Source organism: Macaca fascicularis, chromosome 7, assembly GCF_037993035.2.
Source record: "Macaca fascicularis isolate 582-1 chromosome 7, T2T-MFA8v1.1".
NCBI classification, from domain to species: Eukaryota; Metazoa; Chordata; class Mammalia; order Primates; family Cercopithecidae; genus Macaca; species Macaca fascicularis.
In genome coordinates, this window is record NC_088381.1 from 168,994,140 (window position 1) to 169,014,717 (window position 20,578).

At 47.2% G+C, this 20,578-nt stretch overlaps 2 protein-coding genes across 16 annotated transcripts in view; one reads left to right on the forward strand and one right to left on the reverse strand.

Moving 5' to 3' along the window:
- The window catches only part of RTL1 (retrotransposon Gag like 1), a 27,997-nt gene extending 19,013 nt beyond the window's left edge, over positions 1-8,984 (reverse strand). Inside the window, exons 1-2 of one of the 2 annotated variants that reach the window (XM_065518497.2) lie at positions 5,499-8,984; positions 4,515-4,593 (exon numbers count right to left, since the gene is read on the reverse strand). The gene's annotated coding sequence lies outside the window, so the exon portion shown is untranslated. Of the gene's footprint in view, positions 1-4,514; positions 4,594-4,811; positions 4,930-5,498 lie in introns of those variants that run through there. The other variant, XM_065518496.2, reaches the window with a different exon arrangement.
- Positions 1-20,578, forward strand: part of LOC102123842 (uncharacterized) — a 124,792-nt gene that overhangs the window by 7,459 nt on the left and 96,755 nt on the right. For 13 of the 14 annotated variants that reach the window (XR_012416130.1, XR_012416123.1, XR_012416127.1 and 10 more), the window contains exons 3-4: positions 184-312; positions 7,346-14,737. The gene's annotated coding sequence lies outside the window, so the exon portion shown is untranslated. Of the gene's footprint in view, positions 1-183; positions 313-7,345; positions 14,738-20,578 lie in introns of those variants that run through there. The other variant, XM_073998234.1, reaches the window with a different exon arrangement.

Sequence of the window (20,578 nt, forward strand, 5' to 3'; positions counted from 1 at the left end):
CTGCTGGGGAGCCCAAAGTTAGATGTGCCCCCCAAAACACTGTGTTCAAAAGTCCTGACCCTGGAATTGGGATGCCTCATTGACATTTTGTTTTTTCCCAGTTAAAGGGAATGTTTTGCATTTTTCTAGAATTGATAAAACTAGCCAACTGTTAATCACTCCCCTTCCTTTGTCCCTTTCTAGAAGCCCTGGGCTCCCCCAGTGTTGCCTGGATCTGACTTTGCCTCAGTGAAAACCACCTCGAATTCTTTCTTGCACCGATGGGCAGATGGGCAGTGTCAGAGGATCGTGTCGTCTGCCCTGTGGCGCTGGGTAAGTCTGCAGTGTTGTAAAGCTGCAAACACCCTTCCGGGTGGGGCTCAGGCTGGCACCCCCAACTGCCCCAGCCTGCGCTATACCAAGTTCCCCTGATGCCTGCCTTGTGCAGGGCCCCAGAACCCAGGGTCATGGGGTCCACTGTGCAGGAGTAGCGTCTCAGTGTTGTGAGTTTGGGGGACGAAGTTTGGGGTATGGTTACAGCTTAGAAATGGCTGATTGCCATTATGGCTCCTTCTTGCCAGAGGTAAACGGGTCTGGTCCCAGAACAGGAGGAGGACACATGATGACTGGAGTAACGATGAGGGGCTCTGGGGAAGGACAGGGCTGAGAGTGAGTGCTTGGACCTTTGGGACAGAGTCATATTCTAGAAAGAGCACAGGCTTTGGGGGAGAGGGGCTGAGGCCAAGGCAGCATCCCCCAGGGGAGCTTGTCAGGAGTAACAGGAGCCACTGGCAGTGTTCTGGGCTTTTGGTCCCTTTTTTTCTCTCCCAGGGGAGGGGAGAAGGAGGCATTGCAGGAAGCCAGCCACCCCGAGCACAGACCCAGCTACAGAATAGACTTGAGTTGCGTGTCCTTGGCAAATCCCCAAGTGTTTCTGTGCCTTGGTTTCCTGATATTAAAAAAAAAAAAAGGACTCATAATCTCTCTCACACAGGGCTATTGAGATCTCAATGAGGAAATAACGCAAATAAATCATCCAGCACAGTAGCCAACACGCAGTACCCGGCAAAACTCGGTAGCTCTCCCCATCTTACCCCGCCACAAAATGCTTAACCCCCTCCCTGAGACAGGCCGCCGCTCCCTTTCAGGGCAGGGAGACCCAACGGAGGAAAACAAAAACGCCAGAGAGAGCGTGAGGGGGAAATAAAAGCTGACGCTCGCCCCCCTCCCAGACACCTTCCCAGGGAATGGGGTGCTTTCTTGAACACCTGGGGGCTGGGGAAGGGGCTGCCCTACCACTTTTAATCGGGCTTTCCCGAAAAGTTCGGTGAGAGTTTATTTTTGTGTAAATAACATATAAAAAGTCAGACTTCTCCTCAGGCAGATTTTTTGAGGCTCGTATTTTATAGACTTTGGCAAGGGTCGCTCGGAAGGAACAGTGGTTACAGTCTCCAGAGGTTCGTAATTCCTGGAAAAACTTCTGGCCAAACCTGACTTCTCCTAAATTTCACAGAAAATTCTCCCTGGGCTGGGCTCAGGCTAAATGAGCTTTTTGTGTGTCGGTACAGCCTTACCTAGTGGAAGTATGACTTGCACGTTGCCTTTTACACAAAAGGGAACCTCCTCGGCCACTGTGGACAAAGGCTCCACTCTCCGAAATTTTTGATTTGTTTACTTAGGAGCGTGAGCCTGGTCAGCCACATGTCTGACACCGGGGCTATTTCTCTGCGGCCGTAGGTAGAGCTGTCCAGGTCTCTGCAGTTTAACCCTGTGCTTCATGCCAGAAACCCGTTTCCTAACTTCCTCAAGCACAGTGCAACGGAGCTAGAGCAAAAAGGAGTGTGGGGGAGTGTTCCCTCTGTGTCCGGCAGGGGCTAAAGGGCTTGCTACCCTGTGACTTCTACCTCTAAATAGGGATTTGGGTTGGTAACTTTTTACATCTACACCAAAGCCCTCCAGAACCCTTTCTGCACCACCAGCTATCCTGAACCAGAAATCCCTGTTCACAGAATTTCCCATGTGGGTGCCTCTTGTTCTGCCCCCTGCATTGTGCCCCCTCCCCCATTTATGTTACACATGTAAATGTCACTCTCCCAAACATTTTCACACCTGCAGCGTCAAATCAACCCTTTAATAGGTTAAAACAACAGCACCAACAAAAACCAACAAAAACAGAGGCTCCGAGAAACAAAACAGTTTTTCCCGAAGGGCTTGCAGTGCCTAACTGAGCTGCCAGGGCAGTCTGTCTGTCTGCTAGCCAGGAAGGCAAACTAGCCTGCGTGCTCCACCTGCAACACGATGCTGCCCCCCCACGGCGGGTCGGAGCAGCTGTGCCGACCCCAGGGCTGACAGATTGGGTTGTCAGGAGCAGGACAATGAGGCGGCAGTGAGGATGGGCTCCATTATTGAATGACTCTGCCCTCCTTGAAATTTTTCTGCCCCATGGAGGTGCATGTCTGCCCCTGAGGACCTTGGGCATTTCACAGACAAGGAGCCCTGGCTGGCCTCGCAGTCATCCCCCATATGCACACATGCACACGCACACACATGTGCACACACACGCACATGCTGAGTGCCTGCACTGGGAACAAAGGCAAGAAAACTCCTTTAGAAACTGCAAAACAGAGGCTTGTCTAGCAGAGGTCCCCTGATAAAGGCTCTGTCTACCCACAGTTCCTGGGAACTGAACCCCTGTGAATGGGCCAGGAGAGACAGCTCCCGACTCCAGTGTAGGCTGCATTCATCAGCAGGCAGGCCCCCCAGCCCAGTCACTGTGTGAGGAGCTTTCATGAGTCCCCAGAACATCTAAGTCACAGGCTGGCAGCTGGCTGCATCTGTGGTTGCTGCTCAGCCTCCAGATAAGGGCCCCTCAACCTGCCAGACCCCCTTGCTCCTTCCACTCACTCTGCCAGCCTGTTGCCCCAGAGAGGACACAGGCCAGCCTCTGTGGGCCCAGGAGACAGGGCAGCTGCTTGGCCACTCTAGGTGTTCTGGCCCTCAAGAGGGGAGTTGGCTGCAGGACAGTCCCCACCTCTCCCCACCAGCCCCGGGCACTCACCCCCATTCTCTGCTCCTCTCCCTCATTGCCTTATTGGGACAGAGGCACCCCGCCAACCATCTCTGTGCCTTTGCCATTTAGCCCAGGGCAAGCTACTTGGGAGAGGCCAAATGGTCTCACACTGACCCCTGCCTGGTCCCCTCTGGCTGCCTCGCTCACTTGCCCGCTTGCCAGCTCGGGAGTTGGTGCTGTAGGAGCTTCTCAAAGGCCTAAACATGTGGGCCACCAGCCCAGGCAGGGAGCCATGCTGCAGCCTCCCCAGCCAAGCACCGGCCTGCCTCTCTCCCCTCGGATGCCTCCTGTAACAGGGAGCTCCCTCTCTCCCCAAGCAGCCTGCTCAGGGCTCGCACACAGAGCTGCTTTGCAGAGCCCTCCCCTGTCTTTTGCATCTGCCTCCTCGGCTGTGCGGCAGCCTCCTTGCCCCCTCTGCCCTCCGATCTCTGCAGGCTTCAGGCTCCCTCTCTTTTCAGTCATCTCCTTTCTGTGCTAAATGGCAAAACCCCCACCAGTGGTGGGAACAGGTTTGGGGGCCTCTACACCTGTCCTAACACTTCCGTTTCTGCTCCTTTAGACCTGGGACAAAGCCCTTTGCCCTGCTGTTCTGCTAAAAGCCCAGGGGAGGGCGTGGTGCTCCCCTCCTGGGGCCAGCTGCTCCGTGTCTATCTGTTCAGTGGCTTCTAAGCCCTCTCGGGTTTTCTATGGCCCCTTTTCCAGTTGCCAGGGAGAACGCTCTCTACGCAGCCCCCTGCCTTTTCTGCAGGAGCTGCTGGCCTCCCGGCCAGCCCTGGTCAGCCCTGCAGTAGCAGCAGCAGCAGCAGCAGGCAGCTGCGGCAGGGCTGGGGGCTCCCGAGCCAGACAGACCGGCTTGACTCCCTGCTCTCTAGCTGCGAGACAATTCCCTTTACTTTTCAGAGTCTCAGCTTTTCCCCCGTGAAATGGAGATGAGAGTTTCTCCGTCACCGGCTTGAAGTGAGGACTAAATGAGATAAGTGTAGGCTTGCACACATCAGACACTTCATAAATGCTTGTGGAGTAGACGGTGGGACCCAGGGAGGGAGAGAGGTATGTAACAAGTGTCGCAAGAGAGAAAACAGCCTGGCCTTTCAAGACCCCGCTCCCAATACAAACGGGAACCTCTCCTGGCAGAGTCCCCTCTGCTGGCTTAATCGCACAAATCAAGTCAGCCGGAGGCAGCCCCTGGCCTGCGGAACTCACAGTAGATACAGCAGGCAGCAGAAATGACATGCAGAGCCCACATCTGCATTTAATAGACCGAGAATTTGCATTGTATATAACAGCACGAGGGGTAAAGCATGAAGGCATAAAGGAACATTTTTCCCGGTGGCTTCCTTGAAGGACCAGCTTAGACAGGGAGGGATCTGGGGAGGAGAAACCCAGCGGGGTCCAGGCATCCCATAGACTGTGGGATAGACATCCATCCATGCACTCATTCTCCAAGCCACCGCAGTGTACCTACCTTCCCCGGGCCGGGTCCCAAGCGTGAGGCTGGGGATGAAGTGATGCCGGTGGCTTCCTGTCCTCGAAGCTCAGTCGGTCTGGTGGGGGAAACAAACAGGGAATAAGTCACTGGAAATCGAGGTGATCGAGAAGGGATGCAGGCATGGAGATTTATAGAGCCCCATCTTGGAGCCAAGTCCCGAACTGGGCTGTCTGCAAAGAACTCAACCGGGCAATAACCCTGCACACTGGTCTCATGAGCCCCATTAGATTGATGAGGAAACTGAGGCACAGAAAGGCAAAGTCCTATACTCACCGTCTCTCAGCTGGTGTGAGGCTGGGCCAGGATGGAACCCCAGACTATCCAAGGCTCCCCACCACACCCTGCTGCTGAAGGCTGCTCAGCGAGGCTGTGCCGAGTGCTGGGGGGGTGTGGGTGGGCAGGGGACGGATTGATTAGTTATAAGCACCTCCCAGCGGTGCTTGAGATCCCAGCTCCTCTGTGGCCCAATCCGTTTGAAGGGCAGATTCAAAATTAGGTGGTAGCACCTATGGGCAGAGGCTTATGAAAATGGCATTATTAACCTGATGTGGAGAGGGCCCTGCCTGTCTGCAAGTAGATTGCAGATAGAGACAGAGGGGGCTGGGCTTGTTTGTGTGGACAGTGAGTTAGAGAGGACGGAGAACATCCAGGGGCCCTCCAGGGCTTCCGGACAGGGAGAACCAGATCTGGAGGGGTTGGGGCTGGACAAGTGGGAGGGGGAAGAGGGGGCACGTCTTAAGGGCGCCCCAGCACCTCAGGGAAATGCCCCAGGCTGGACTTGCAGGAAGATCTCCAGCCTTGACTCTGACACAAACAGGGACTATGGCCCTCCCCGCACCTCGGTTTCCCATCTGTGAGATAAGAGATGGAAACCAAACATCATTTCGAGAAAAACCCCCATTCCCACCACCTTCCTGGCCCCCCTCTTCCCCCACCACCACAATCACGGTTGCCAGACACCTGTCTGCTTGTCAGAGCAATATTCAACAGGAGAGTTCCTTCGGTTCCTTCCTGGAGGGAGAAGGGAGAGGTGTGGACGACAGGCAGAGGGGAGGGGAGAGGTGCCCCCGACTCAGAGAGGCCGCTGAACAGAGTTCTGCATCGGGTAGGAGTTGGGCCACCGAAGATTTGTGCCAACTCACGGTGCGGTGGAATCAGTCTGAATTCTTCAGACACCAGCCAAGAGTCTGTGGCGCCCCCACGTGCCACAAGGGGGCTGCCTGGGCCACATTTTTGAGCCCGAAAAGTGAGGAGGGGGACAGTGAAGAGGAACCAGCGCTTTTGCTCTGGCAGCGGCGCTTTTAACTGCGACAGATGCGTGCGGCGGGGGAGCCGGCCGGCAGTGCCGGGGCTGGGGGCTGCTGGTCGGGGGTGGCCGGGGCCGGGGGGCGGGGGCTGCAGGTTGCGCCCCTCCCTCACAGACGGCTGCGCTGCAATGCAGCAGGCTGCGGGAGCTGTCCCGGGAGCTGTCCTGTCCGGTGGCCGGCTTTCCAAAGTGGGGAATGAGAGATGAGGGAGGGAGCACTTCCAGGCGCTGCGTGGTGGCCAGGCGCCCAGGAAGCCGAGGGGCCCAAGACTCTGCAGCGGGGCCAGAAAGAGAAGAGTAGGGGAGGAGGCCGGGCGTGGTGGGTGGACCAGGGGGTAGCTGGAGGTGGGTGTGGACCTGGGGTCGGGCGCCAGTCAGCTTGCAGCCTATGAAGGACGGAAAGGAGGGCTACAGAGATACGGGGAAGAGTGGGGCTGAGGATAGCCAGAGCAGCTTGGCACACAGTTTTAGGGTAAAAGCATCAACTCTTATCTTTCCAAAAGAAATAAACCCCCGCCCCCAAAAGAAAGAAAGAAAAAAAAAAAAAAAAAGAAAAAGAAAAAAAGGCATTTGAAAGCTAGACAGCTGAATCCTTCCCAGCATGACTGAGCCGGCCGCTCCAGGGTCTTCCTTCAAAGCATGTCCAATGGGAGACAGCGTTGTCCCAGTAACCAAGCTGGGACCCGAGTCCCAGGGAAGGGCTCATCAGGTGGCCGCTCTGCCTTAAAGAGTGGTACCCTCAGGCCCTTTTCTAGTCGGGGAAGGGTCTGGGGGTCAGGGAGAGAGCTGGAGGACTTGGGGAGGCAGGGGCTGGGAGTGGGGAGAGGAGCGCTGGGGGGTGCAGGAAGGTCTCTGGGCAGCTGGTGGGTGTCTTGTTCTGTAGCACTCTGCACCCTGGTACATCGTCCTCGGTCCACCCGACGTGGAATGATTCTCTTCCCTCTGGATACAGCCCCTCTAGCTCCCTTTTCACTTTGAGGCGTTTGCCCCCTGCGAATCAGTTCCCTGCTACCCTGAAAGATTTCTCTCATACCTCAGGCCCCTCTGTTCTTTTAAATGCACCCTCCACACCCAGCCCTTCATCTCCTGCGCTGTATTTTCACTTGTTGATTTAAAAATCCCTTTATTATGGGACATTTCAAACAACATAAAATTAGAGAAAATAGTACGTATTTTTACAGTTTACTCAATTTTCATATTGCCATCACCTGGAAATGGATGCCATCAAACCCTGGCCCCTCTTATTTTGTCTAAACCCTAAACTGTGCCTCTACCCCCACTCCCCAGCCCCTACCCCTGGACTATTTCAAAGCAAATTTCAGACACCATATTGTTTCCTCTGAGCATTTTTTAGTTTGTATCTCTAAATAAGCTTTTCTTTCTTAAAAATATAGCCACAATACCATTATTACAGTTAAAAATTAATAACGTTTCCTTAATATCATCCAACATCTACGCAGCATTCGGATATTCTTGATTGACTCATAAATTTCTTTTACAGTTGGCTTGGTCAAATCAGTGTTCAAACTATCTCCTGCCCTTTCAAGAGGATCTAGGGCTCTAGAAGGTAAGTATGGCTACAAATTTAGGGGTTGAATATCTGCCTGGACCTTAAATGAGAAACTCAACCTCAGCAAACCTCAGTGTTCTCACTGAAAATGGAGCAAGTTCTGGGTCTCTCCTTGGGTCATTGAGAGGGTTAGAGCATTAACCCCTGAAGCCCCCAGCCTCAAGTCTAATATGTCAGAGACACTCAGCAAACAGTAGCTGCGAGAATGATTCTTTTTCCCAGAAATCTTGAAAGGGGAGTTGGGCAGGGGTAGGCAAAACATAGCTGGCTATCATCCATAAAACAAAAGGCTCCTGGCAGTCCAGGCCCCGTGAGTGGTTAAAACAGCACATGCACTACATCCCAAAAAGGGCAGCCTACCGTCTCGGGGCTGGGTTCGCTTGGCCCTCCTGACTCGCCATTCAGCTGCCTGACCTCAGCTGTTGTGACCCGGGACCAACGGGGGACCCCGGCAGGTGCCTATCCACTAGATGGCACTCTCTACTGTGAGTCCAGGGGGTACCACCACCCCAAACCGCTTTAGCCACTGCCCAGCCCTGGGGGTACTGCTGGGGGATGCACACCACTGAAACATCTCAGATAATTTCTAAAAAGCACTTCTCAACGTGTCATGCAAAAGATGCAGTGGTTTTTTTCCTTGCATAAATCCCAACCAGATTGCAGGAGCAGAGGGAATGAACATGTAATGACTTTGCTGAGGCCAGACACTGGTACGTCTACACTCTCTTTAAATCCTCGCTCCGGCGACATCTGATTTCCCTTTATTTTATAGATTAGAGGACTTTGAGAGGTTAGTGACTTGCCCAAGATCGGCTAGGAAGCAAGACCCAGGATTCCAACTCAGGTCTGTGTGATTCCTCTGCAAAATGGAGAGGTGGAAGGATGGATGTCAGGTCTGAGGGAGGGATGGATGCCTGCATCAAGATGCATGCATAGATGGAGAGATGACTGGCTACCTGATGAATGCTGGTTATATGGATGAGTGAGTTGAAGCACAGGTGGTGGAAGGAGAGAGGAATGAGAGAGAATAGTCAATTTCTCACCAAGATCAAAGGCTTACTTGATCTTTGAAGAGAGGTTCCCTCTGAATGGAGCTCGCTGGTGAAGCTCCTGCCTTCTGTTCTGCTTCTGAGCACACTGACTGGCTCAGGTGGCTCTGGGACAACAGGTGGGATGCCAGCTTACAGGGACCAAGTCCCAGCTGTGGTGCTGGAGCTGCTCAGTGGCAACTCTCTGTCTCTGCTGCTTTCATGCAGCACTGAGGGAAGAGCAGGCATCCGTCTTTCCACTGGCTCTCCTGGATGACTAAGCCCCAAGCCCCAACTGCATACTCAGCCCTTCGCTGGCACTTGGCATAATTTTATCTCCTGTAAATCATCACAGCCACCCTCCACGATAGCAATTTCCATTCTCAATTAAGTGAAAAGGAAACCGAAGTTTGGGAGTGGTAAGTGACTTACCCGAAATCATAGAGGGAGGAAATGCAGACCCAGGATTTGAACTCAAGTCTTCTTTCCTTCCAAACTCATCCGCTCAACCTGTTTATCTCCTTTTCTCTGTGACCGTGTCTGAAGAAATCTGCCTTGGGGTTGTCTTATGCTGGACTCACTCTCTTGGTCTGTCAGTGAGCTGAACTTCTCATCCAATCAAATCCAAGCTTATTTCCCAAGTAATATCTCTAGTGTATTCTATTTGTAATGATCACACAAGCAAGGGCCACACATATCACTGGCATCCTACAGTACAATTAATCAAGTCAAATTAGATTCCTGGCATCTCATATTCTGACTGAATGCTAATGGTAGCAGATGTAAAAATGAGTCCATTGCAAGGCAAGGAGGGAGGGGACTGGGTGGAGGGCTGAATGGTGAATCAGTAAGCCTCGCTGCAGACCTGGGTTAATATTAGCGGATAGGTTTTGAGAACCTGCTTATGGGCTAGGCCCTGCTTCACACACTCTAGGTGCTAGGGTTTCAATCTCAGCTTTGCCATTGACTACTTTCATGAGTTTGGACAAGGTATTTAATTTCCGTGCCCCGTTTTCTTCAGTTCTACCAATAGTACTTTACTAATACCAATAGTACCTTACTAATGAGTACTTGAGGATTAAATGAGGCAAACATATAAATTCTTTAAAAGAGAGCATTCCAGGCTGGGCATGGTGGCTTGTGCCTGTAATCCCAGTACTTTGGGAGGCTGAGGTGGGAGGATCCGTTGAGCCCAGGAGTTTGAGACCAGCCTGAGAAACATAGGGAGACCCCAATCTCTACAAAATATTTAAAAATTATCTGGGTGTAGTGGTGCACATCTGTGGTCCTAGTTACCTGGGAGGCTGAGATGGGAAGATTGCTTGGGCCTGGGAGGTCAAGGCTGCAGTGAGCCATGATTGTGCCACTGTACTTTAGCCTGGGTGACAGAGGGAAACGCTGTCTCCAAAAAAAACAAAAACAAAAACAAAAAAAAGAATGCTTTCCAGACGATGAGCATTCAATAAATATTTACTTACAATGAAAATTACAGTGGTTACAAGTGTTATTGAGGTGTCATTTGATGACAGGCAAGTAAGAATCGTTCTCCACATTTTACCAATAGCCGAACAGGTGCTTGTCTGTGTGCTTGTCTTTGGAGAATGAATCAGTGAAACGGAAACAAAAATACTCATTTAAAACTGCAAGTGCTAGTGATAGAAGTGAGAGTTCTACGCAGCAAATGGGCATGATCCATCTAAGGAAAGATGAAGCCCTAAGAGAGGTGAGACTCCCGTGAAGGAATTTCCTTGTGGTGTAGGGGCTTACACAGGGGTTGCCTGGGAGCTGGGAAGAAACTGAGTAGGTAAAAGGCAAGATAAATAATTACAGTCCTGTGAATCGAAGTTTCTGAGGTTAAAATTCATTAAACTTCATGGTTTCTAGCAGTAGTGAGCAAGGTTCCCCAGTTCTCATATATGATTTCATTAAACTTTCCCTACCTGTTTTTTGGGGGAGAAATGGTCACTTTAGAAATGTTTCTTGACTTGCTCTTTTGGAGGTGGCCAGTTGGAAAAATTCTGAGTCTCTTACCATGTGGGGCATGAGGACTGGGAAGCCTCCTTCCATTCCTGGGGCAGCACATCTGTAACTTAAGCCTCGGTGGCATGTGGCTGCACATGGGGTGCCTCTGGCGGGGTGCAATCGGATGCCCTAACAGCCAGGTGGGAGGAGATGGGTCTAGCATTGGTGCTGACTTGCTGGGCTGTGTTGAGTCTAAGCTGTGATCCCAGCATTGCCTGACTTCAGATTCTGTGAAGTCCTGTAAGAAATGTTGCCCCTGCAGCTCCTCCAAGATGGACAGTTTATTTATTCATCCGGGTCTAATGGTACATCCTGGGGATAACCTCTGCTTCTGGGGCTGCCTGTGTGGGAGGTCAGAAAAACCTTTGCAGCCCCACCCCCCTCAACGTGATTTATTCTCACACTCACATTGCTGGCTGGCAGTGGCTCACTGCTGCCAAAATGAGGCATCGGGAAGAAGTGGGAAGGCTGACTCCGGAGCGACACTGCCTGGGTTCGCCTCCCGGCTCAGCATCTCCTTGCTGTGTGACCACTTATAAGTCATCTAACTTCTCTGAGTCTCAGTTTCCCTAGGTATAAAATAGGACTAGTAATGCTTTGCTCAAATATCATCATCTCCGTGAGGCTTCCTCCCTCGTGTCACTCCCTGCCCCTGTCCTGCTTTATTTTCTTCCCTAGTTCTTATCACCGTCTTTTATTCCATGCATTAGGCTTTACCTTTTCTGATGATTTTCTGTTCCTATCTCCACCCACAGGGATGTTAATTCTCATGGGATGGGGATCTGTCCGTTTTGTTCACTACTGTATCCCCGGCACTTAGACCCAGCACCGGTACAAAGTACATGCTCAAAAATTTTGGGGGAAAAATTTATGAGATACTATTGAATCGCATCTACTCCAGAGGAGTGTCAACGTATGCAAAGTAGGCAGCATGGTGCTTGGTACAGAGTACGCATTCAATAAATATTGGCTAATTATGATTATTATGTCTAATTCACAGGCCTGTTGTGAGAATCAAACGAGATAATGTATGCTGAGGCATGCTGTGAACACTGCGTGCTGGGTACAGGAGGTACAATATTAATGATCCCTGCTGCTTGGAGGGAACTTGCACTTAAAATGTTATGCTTTTCATTTTCACACCACTTGGGAGGGAGGAAAGGCTGGTGGGATGATCGCCACCGAGGCTCAGGGAGGGGACCGGTTTTCCCCAAGGCCCCGCAGTATGAAGAAGGCAGGAGCAGGGCGCCACACTGGTGGTCTCCCCACGACTCTCTCATGAAAGTCCCCCAACGGACAGACTGATGTGTATATGACATTATATACGTACACCATAACTCTACATAATATATAGAATTATTTTCAGGTCCCTGAGTTACTCTGAGGCCAGTTGTGCCAGATGGTGCACACCCAGGACAGGCTGCGGGGATAGGAAGGAAACTGGCTGTGTATCATTGCCAAGGCCCATAGTGAAGCCTCTTTGGGTTTCTTGGAATCAAGTTTGAACATCAAGAATCTCACGGCATAGACTTCTCCAAGGGCAGTCCGATTTCACAAAATGAATTTTCATTTTCCAAAGCACATCTCTTAGTTGGATTTCTGTTTTTCAGGGTACTTGTTTAAGCTCTGATGCCATGTCCAAAAAAGAACAGACCCCCAACAATTCCCTGCCCGAGTCCCAAACCCTTGACTTGATCTGAGCGTTGAGCTAATTCATTTCTTTGATCAAACTGGGGACTGTTTAACCAGTCAGGTGGGCGTCACGGGACGGGGAAAGGGCGAGGTGTGCGCAGGTGTGCAAGGCAGGCTACTTGAGGGATGGGCGATAGTTCAGGTCACCCTCCGGTTGGACCCACGAGGGCGCTGCGTTCCTCATTCTACAAATCGTACAAGTCGGGGCACAAGACAGAGAAGCCAGGTCACGTCTCTGCAGTTACACAGCTCATGAGTGCCTGCTGGGGTGGAACCTGGTCTGTCTGTCTGTCTAACACCAGAGCTCGGGCGCTGCTGCAGAGGGAGCCAAGATTTGGGTGAGGGAGGGGCTCAGATGTGGGGTGGAGGGTTTTGTTTGTTTGTTTTTTTAACCTGGTTGCCATTGGCATGAAAATAATAACATAACTTTGCTTGGGGACTAGTGCTGCGACTATCTTGCTGATGGGGAAACAGGCACAGAGACGTTAGTTCGTTTTCCTGATGTCACCCAGCTAGTCTAGCGTTGAGGCTGGATTTGGGAGGTGGGTACTGAGGTGTGAGCATATGTGCTGTACCCGTTGGGCCCACTGGCTCATGAAGTGAGCACAGGTGCAGATGGCTCAGCGATCTGGGTTTGAGGGCTTTTACCAACCCCCCAGCCGTGAGTGTGCTCTGAACTCAAGCTTGTATATTTCACATTCTCCCTTGACCCTTCTTTTTAGCCTTCACTGAAAACTCCTGCAAGCCACTGATCCATGGAAAGAATCCATATATTACATATATGTTGTAAATTTATATATATATATATATCTGGAAAGGGATTGTATCCAGGATATTTGGGAGTGGTTGTTTAAGGTAGAGGGAGGCAGGGGCATGAGAGGGGAAGGGATGGAGGTGGGGACCACCAGTGGTAATTGTCATGGGTGGTTTTAACAATCAATACAATAAGAGAGAGGCATGCCAGCAGGAAGGACGGGAGTGGGTTGTAAACCAGGGATGGTGATTAATTCTCCACAACTGAGGGGCATTAAAAAGAGATCAGAGCAGTTTGTGGCTATTAATTTTGTTGTTAAAAATAATCAAGGAATAAAGAAATAAGGTAATAAAGGCCTCGAATGGAACAATTTTGAAAATGTGTTCTAGGCAAAGGATTATGACTAATCCAGGTCTGGTAACCTGATATTAACAAACAAAAAAGGCCTCGTAGGCCAGTTTCTTTTTTTTAACCAGCTTTATTTTCCATAGAATGGGCACACTGGGGTTTCTCTACCAGAGAAGGTGAGTGCAGACAAATAAAAGCCGGCTTCATGGGTGTTGATTGAACAGTTAAAAATGAATGAATGTGCAAATAAAACTAGAGACAGCCAAGCATGTACCAATGATGGCAATGTGTTCCTCACTCCCCAGCTTCATAAATAAATCATTGACAAATAAATATTATATGTATTTGTATTGTATGTATTTAAGTTGTACAGTGTGACATTTTGGTATACATATATATTGTGAAATGATTACCATAATCAAGCAAATTAACATATCCATCATCTCATATAGTTCCCTTTTTCTGTGTGTGCAGTGAGAACACGTAAGGTCTACTCTTTTAGCAAATTTCAAGCATGCAGTACATTATTATTAACTGTAGTCACCGTACTCTGCATTGGGTCACCAGAACTTACTCCTAACTGAAAGTTTGCATTCTCTAAGATCTCCAGATTCCTCTCACTCCTGACCCCTAGTAACCACCTTTCTAGTCTCTGCTTCTGTGAGGTTATTCCAAAACAAAAGCCAGGTTCTAGGCTGTTGAGGTTGACAGTAGGCAGTATATCAACAGGTATACAGAATAATCACTGGTCTTGGGCTAAATGGTGACTTCAAGTGTGGTGGCTGCATAGTTAAAAATGAATTCAATGAGTACAAAAGTGATGAAATGAAAGAATATCAAGAATGGACCACAAAGACAATGTTTTATGACCTAAAGATTAAGATTCATCCACCGTTATGTACAATTATGGACTATTTAAAATAAAACAAGACTTTTACCTCAGTGGATAAGAAGTATTTGGATGTACTAATCAATATTTTTGTTCTGGATCAGTGGTGGGTTCATCTGTGTTTACTGTGTTTAAAAAAATCAGTGAAGACATTGAAAAGGGTGAGTAGGAGTCAAATATGATTGTTACTCCAAGTCTGCATCATCTGTGTCTGTTAGGAAGAATATCTGAGTTGGCTCCTTCTTGGGTAAGATGCGTAGGGACCCATGTTTGTGATAGTCATGATTCTTATTTTTGATTAGAGTGGTGAATTAATACATACTCATTGTAATAATACAAATTAATAAATGAATAATTGAATACAAGGAGAGCTGTGATTGGGCCAGTGGTGAGACTGTCATGACCTAAAGATTATGATTAATACTGTGCTTCTCACCTGATGGCCATTAAAAATATCTAGTTTTTTTCATCCTTTTTAATATCTGCCTTGTGTTCCACAGAATGGAGGCTCCAGAGTGACATTAATGACACATTGTCGATGAAGATCTTGATTGTGACCTCTGTGGAAAATGAGCCATGAACCAACCAATGTGAGTAATGTTTAGTGTTGTTGTTTTGAAGTTGGGTGGTTGGCTGATGGTTTATTACATTATTAAACGTGAATCAACACGTAAATAAAGTCAAAGATGACAGGCATGATGAGAATGTCATGAACCAAGGTTGATTAATTTCATTTAGCATAACTGTCACCAAATTAAAACACAATCTGTAGCAAATAAGCAAAGAAAAAAAAGCACACACACACACATATCCTACATATATATCACATATATCATGTGTTATGTTTATACATGTATCTTATATATATCATATGTAATATGTATTCTGTTTATTTTTTGTGTTTTCAGGCTGGGGGTGGGTTTATATATGTTTATGGGGTAATTAAACATAAATGGATGCATGTATAAACAAGATCAAAGAGAGTCAAGCATGGACTAATGAAGACAATATATCACGATCTAAGATTTATGATTGCACAGTTCTGCAAATTGGAGAGACATCAAAAGACAAATATTTATGCTGTTTCATTCATTTCAGTAGCATTCCACTATTAATTTATGCACTACACTTTTGCATCAACACTTCCCTATTGAAGAAGTTTGGGATGTTAAGTCGGTGGCAGAGGGTCACATAGGGAGGTAAGGTATTGGCCGTTTTCTGTTTGTTGAATAGGATTCATCATTGTTCTTTCATGATTTTTGTTTAAAGTGATAAATAAAATTTAAAAGGGGCAAGCATAGATAATGAGGATAATATTTCATGTAAAGTGAGGCTTATTAATTAAATTCTACACAAGTAAAGGCCATTAAAAATGATCCAGGGTGTTTAATTTTCTAATAGTTGCTGTTTGTTGCACAGAATGGACAAATCGTAGTTTATGTAGTCATGCAACATTTATGAGAATTTTTATTCTTACTTGGGTAGATAAGGTACTTAAAGAAAATGTAATTAATAGTTGATGTTCTTAAATCTTGGCTGGAGAGTTGTTCAAGGGTGTTCATAAATAAGTAAATGAATGAATGAACAAACACATGAATAAAGCAAGAGAGAGCAAACATGGGACAAAGGTGATCATATCTCATTGTCGTAATTTCTTTTTATTGTATGTAGCTTCAGCATGCATTTCGAACCTAAGTTTAACTTTCTCATTCCAGAAGCAGGCTTAGTCACCCTTGACACAGTTTGTAGTTCTCCACCTCCTCCCAGTTCTTAATGTGATAGATCCAGATAACTACCTTGTACAGCCACCTCCAGGATACTACCTTCCTAAGGAACAGCTAGATACACTGACCCCACAGCCTATGTGGACCACACAGTTATACTGGTTTGCTCTAAATGCACCAGTGAGAACTCTCTGCAGGAAACCTGCTTGGGAAATGCCATAGCCTGCAATACAGGCTTTTCCCTTTCCACCGGTCCTTTGAGGCATGCAGGATCTGTAAGTAATAAACTGCTTCTGTTGTTCCATTTCAAGGGTTTTGTTGAGTTGCTTCCTCTGTGTCTCACCTGACCAACACACTTCTATCGAACTTCTTTACTGGTCAGGGATCTCCTAGAGAGTAGCTACCTTGGTAGGAATAGACTGGACATAGGTCAGACAAGAACCACAGGGGGACTGTCAGTGTAATAAGTTTCCTGTGAGAGGGACACCTGGTAACGGATAGGATACTTAGACATTAGACTGTCTGCTGGGATAAAGACGTATCCCAGGTGCGAACCTGGGATTACAGGTGCGAGCCACCATGCCCGTCCCAAATAGAACTTTCTGCAGTGATGGAAATGTTCTGTAATCTGTTCTGTACAGTATGGTAGCTACTAGTCCCATGTGATTATTGAGTCCTTGAAATGTGGTTGGTGTTCATGAGTAACTGAATTTTTAATAACACGTATCCCATGCTGTGATAAAAGACACACTGACCACCCCTCCTGGATCCCCATCAGGCAGAGCTAGAATTTATATTCACTCTCTTGAGACGGACCTCAAGACCATGTTAGAGGAAAGTACAACACTCATTATCCTAGAATTGTGATTATTCCAATTCAGTTCATCCAAGACCCCTTTAAAAGTGCATTGGTTAAAGAGTTAGTTAATATTCTTGTTTTTGCATGGTGGCATGTTGGATGTTGATTTTAGTACTAAAAGTAAATAAATAATTACATAAGTGTGTAAAATAAACAAAAGGCCAAAGCATGGACTGACGATGAGAATGGTCCAAGAATGAAAGGATTATAGTTAATTAAATTCTGACTGCCATACAAATAACCTACCTCGTTTAACTTCCTTTACCAGCTGTTTTGTATTTCATTTTGTACATGTACATAGTTTATTTACATGTTTGCCCATAAATAGAAATCTGGGCTGTTTACTCTGACCAAGGAGCACACAAAGAGATGAAAGATGATGTCAGTGTTCTATTAGTGGAGTAAGAGATTGGATTTATGGTTGCTCATTACAATTTCTTTAGAAATGATCAAATCAGATAAAAAAGTATCAGCATAAACCAGTGATGTTTCATGAAGCAGAGATCATGATTAATCCAATTAAGTTCATTAGAAAAAGTTCTAGAATATAACCTAAGTGTATTTTCTAGTATTGTCCAATGGAACTTTCTTTTTTTTTTTTTTTTTGCCTTGAGACAGGTCTCACTCTGTTACCCAGGCTAGACCTCCCTGGGCTCAGGTGATCCTCCCACCCCAGCCTCCTGGGTAGCTAGGACTACAGGTGTGCACCACCACACCCAGCTAATTTTTGTATTTTTTGTAGAGACAGGGTTTCCCCATGTTGTCCAGGCAGGTCTTGAACTCCTAGGCCCAAGCAATCCACCAGTCTTGGCTCCCAAAGTACTGGGATTACAGGTGCGAGCCACCATGCCGGTCCCAAATAGAACTTTCTGCAGTGATGGAAATGTTCTGTAATCTGTTCTGTACAGTATGGTAGCTACTAGTCCCATGTGATTATTGAGTCCTTGAAATGTGGCTGGTGTTCATGAGTAACTGAATTTTTAATATTACTTAATTTTTATTAATTTAAATTTAAATAGTCACATGTGGCTGCTGGCCCATGCAAGTCTGATATCCAGTGGGGTGGTCAAATTTTAAAGCTACTACATTAATCAGTTGTGTTAAGTGGTTGGTTCATGGCAGTTTTTTGAATATTAAATATGAATATATAAATACAAAAGTTAAATAAAAGAGAGTTAGTTATGAGGCACTGTATTAGTCTGTTTTCATGCTGCTGATAAAGACATACTCAAGACTGGGAAGAAAAAGAGGTTTAACTGGACTTACAGTTCCACATGGCTGGGAGCCGTCAGAATCATGGCAGGAGGTGAAAGGCACTTCTTACATGGTAGAGGCAGGAGAAAATGAGAAAGGTGAAAAAATGGATACCCCTGATAAAACCAACAGATCTTGTGAGACTTATTCACTACCACAAGAACAGTATGGGGGGAACAGCACCCATGATTCAAATGATCTCCCACCAGGTCCCTCCCACAACATGTGGGAATTACAGGAGTACAATCAAGATGAGATTTGGGTGGGGACACAGAGCCAAACCATATCATTCTGCCCATCGTCCCTCCAATCTCATCTCTTCACATTTCAAAACCAATCATGCCTTCCTAACAGTCCCACAAAGTCTTAACTCATTTCGGCATCCAAAAGTCCACAGTCCAAAGTCTCATCTGAGACAAGGCAAGTCCCTTCTGCCTATGAGTCTGTAAAATCAAAAGCAAACTATTTATTTCCTAGATACAACAGGGGTGCAGATATTGGGTAAATACAGCCATTCCAAATGGGAGAAATTGGCCAAAATAAAGTGGTTACAAGGTCCATGCAAGTCCAAAATCCAGTGGGGCAGTCAAATTTTAAAGCTCCAAAATGATCTCCCTTGATTCCAGGTCTCACACAGGTCACGCTGATGTGAGAGGTGGGTTCCCATGGTCTTGGGCAGCTCTCTCACTGTGGCTTTGCAGGGTATAGCCTCCCTGCTGGCTGCTTTCACAGGCTGGCATTGAGTGCGGCTTTTCCAGGCACATGGTGCAAGCTGGTGGATCTACCATTTTGGGGTCTGGAGGACGGTGGCCCCCTTCTCACAGCTCCACTAAGTGGTGCCCCAGTAGAGACACTGTGGGGGGCCGTCAACCCCACATTTCCCTTCTGTGCTGCCCTAGCAGAGGTTCTCCATGAGGGCCCCACCCCTGTAGCAAACTTCTGCCTGGGCATCCAGGTGTTTCCATACATCTTCTGAAATCTAGGCAGAGGTTCCCAAACCTTAATTCTTGACTTCTCTGCACCCTCAGGCTCAACACCATGTGGAAGCTGCCAAGGTTTAGGGCTTGCACCTCTGAAACCTTGGGCCGAGTTTTACCTTGGTCCCTTTTAGCAATGGCTGGAGTGGCTGAGATGCAGGGTACCAAGTCCGTATGCTGCACACAGTGTGGAAACTGTGGGCCCGGCCCACAAAGCCATTTTTTTCCTCCTAGGCTTCTGGGTCTGTTATGGGAGGGGCTGCCATGAAGACCTGTGACATGCCCTGGAGACATTTTCTCCATTGTCTAGGGGATTAACATTCAGCTCCTTGTTACTTATGCAAATATCTGCAACCAGATTGAATTTCTCCTCAGAAAAAGGGTTTTTCATTTCTGCTACATTGCCAGGCTGCAAATTTTCTGAACTTTTATGCTGTTTCTCTTTTAAAATGGAATGCTTTTAATAGCACCCAAGCCCCTTTTTGAATGCTTTGCTGCTTAGAAATTTTTTCCACCAGATACTGTAAATCATCTCTCTCAAAAATCTCTAGGGCAGGGGCAAAATGCTGCCAGTCTCTTTGCTAAAACATAACAAGAATCACCTTTGCTCCAGTTTGCAAAAGGATACTTAGGCATTAGACTGACATATTAGGAGATAATTCCTCATCTCCATCTGAGACCACCTTAGCCTGGACCTTATTTTTCATATCACTATCAGCATTTTTGTCAGAGCCATTCAACAAGTCTCTAGGAGGTTCCAAACTTTCCCACATTTTCCTATCTTCTTCTGAGCCCTCCAAACTGTTCCAACTTCTGACTTTTGGAACTGTTACCCAATTCCAAAATCACTCATACATTTTTGGGTATCTTTTCAGCAACAAACCCCACTCCTGGTACCAATTTACTGTATTAGTCTGTTTTCATGCTGCTGATAAAGACATACCCGAGACTGGGAAGTAAAAGAAGTTTAATTGGACTTACAGTTCCTCATGGCTGGGGAGGCCTCAGAATCATGGCGGGAGGTGAAAGGCACTTCTTACATGCTGGTGGGAAAAGAAAATGAGGAAGATGCACAAATAGAAACCCCTGATAAAGCCATCAGATCTCGTGTGACTTATTCATTACCATGAGAGCAGTATGGGGGAACCACCCCCATGATTCAAATTATCTCTCACCAGGTCCCTCCCACAACATGTGGGATTTATGGGAGTACAATTCAAGATAAGATGTGGGTGGGGACACATAGCCAAACCATATTAACCAGTGATGGGAATGTTCTTGAAACAAATATGATTAATCCAGTTCTGTACAATTGAGACTCACTGACAAAAAATGTCTTTCATTCATGAAAAAACAACATAGGCTTGTTCATTTATTTTATGACTATTGAGCATTACATGAATGTGTACTGCATAGTTTCTGTGAACATTTCTCTAATGTTGAAGGTCTATGTATCTTGGTGGTAAAGGATCAAAAATGTATTGTCAAAGTCATAGTGTGTTGAATAGCGGCTTTGTGGATATTCATCATATGAAATGATTTACTTCAAAAATGATTAATAAACACTAGAGATTCCATTGCATGTGGCAAGGATCATAATGTGACATAGACCAGGGT